The sequence below is a fragment of the Etheostoma spectabile genome, chromosome 9 (assembly GCF_008692095.1).
Source record: "Etheostoma spectabile isolate EspeVRDwgs_2016 chromosome 9, UIUC_Espe_1.0, whole genome shotgun sequence".
NCBI lineage: Eukaryota > Metazoa > Chordata > Actinopteri > Perciformes > Percidae > Etheostoma > Etheostoma spectabile.
Genome location: NC_045741.1, coordinates 3,858,193 through 3,859,098, shown reverse-complemented (window position 1 = coordinate 3,859,098; position 906 = coordinate 3,858,193). Strand labels below are relative to the sequence as shown.

Sequence of the window (906 nt, the reverse complement as noted above, 5' to 3'; positions counted from 1 at the left end):
AGAGCTGAGTATGTGGGTTGCGCCCATGAAAATATGCCAAATCTTCTCAGCCATTGCCAAAAAATGTATTTTGTTCAGCTTCTGGTATCCCCAGGTGCTGCCAATCAAAGGCCTGATTGGCAACTTGGGCGTGCCAGAGTGACCAACGCAACCACGTTGGCTGACTGGCGACAAGTTGGGGTTGAAGAATGGGATGGCATCCCACAGCATTGTGCGTGTGACCAGGCTAGTGACCAGCACGAGGAGGAGGTGCCAGGTTGCCCTGGTGCCCTGTTGTGGTTGTGTATGGTTCTTCCACACGCTACTGAGGCTCCTGTTTGTGAAGTGCATGCATTGTTAAATTGCCAATATGTCTTGTTTCTTCAAACTTCTATCACCCAATCCACTGAACACCAAATGAGTCAATGGCACAATAAGCTGTTTGGCATTGGCAGAGAAGATTTGGCAAATTTTTCATGGGTGCAACGCACATACTCAGCGCTGCTGCTCATCCCACAAATGCATATTCCTAGCAAATGGGGTGCCATTTGAAAGGGAACTAAACAGGCTTTCCAATGGTATATTATAAATATGCATATACACACAGTATTTGTGCAAAGCAAACTAACGTGCTGCTCAGCATGTTCTCTGACCTGTCTAACTAAACCATCTACTCTTTCATAAACTATAATTATTCAGACAGTATTCCCAGCAGTCTCATGTGTTGAGCCTGCCACGCGATGCCACCAACAACCGAGACAAGTAGGCCTAAATCTATCCAGCTCACCAAATTATGACCCACAGTTTTACAGTAGAGGCACACTGGAGTTTAGTTGACTGAGCCACATCATGCATTGTCTAGTACTCTAGTTAGTATTGGTGTATAGCCTGTTGGCAAGTGTCTTTTTTTTTTTTTTTTTTAACTAC

General features: G+C 44.9%; 1 protein-coding gene and 1 long non-coding RNA gene across 2 annotated transcripts in view; one reads left to right on the top strand and one right to left on the bottom strand.

Moving 5' to 3' along the window:
* Positions 1-906, top strand: part of pgrmc2 (progesterone receptor membrane component 2) — an 11,907-nt gene that overhangs the window by 1,090 nt on the left and 9,911 nt on the right. The window lies entirely within an intron of this gene.
* The window catches only part of LOC116695953 (uncharacterized), a 23,029-nt gene that overhangs the window by 17,110 nt on the left and 5,013 nt on the right, over positions 1-906 (bottom strand). Inside the window, exon 2 of the long non-coding RNA XR_004333592.1 lies at positions 633-636. This is a non-coding gene — a long non-coding RNA (uncharacterized LOC116695953). The remainder of the gene's footprint in view (positions 1-632; positions 637-906) is intronic.